This window comes from Pavona decussata, unplaced genomic scaffold (assembly GCF_977016875.1).
Source record: "Pavona decussata unplaced genomic scaffold, jaPavDecu1.1 SCAFFOLD_336, whole genome shotgun sequence".
Taxonomy (NCBI): Eukaryota; Metazoa; Cnidaria; class Anthozoa; order Scleractinia; family Agariciidae; genus Pavona; species Pavona decussata.
The window spans coordinates 457,501-457,727 of record NW_028145724.1 but is presented as its reverse complement, the minus strand read 5'-3'; positions in this window follow the sequence as shown (position 1 = coordinate 457,727).

Here is a 227-nt window from a genome sequence, read left to right as displayed (position 1 = left end):
ATTTTCGCTGTAATTTTACGGTGATTAGTTTGGACGAGAGTAGCGCATAAGTGACGTTTGGCTAAAACACGTCAGTTCGTTTGTAGGGTGCCTAAAGCAACCCTTTTGCTGACATATCCTCTGATCGCAATCAAATTGCGGGCAAAATCGCCGTACTTAACATGGCTATTCACTGATGAAAAAAAAAAGAGAATGCCATATTTATCTTCCCATGGATCGCACGCTTT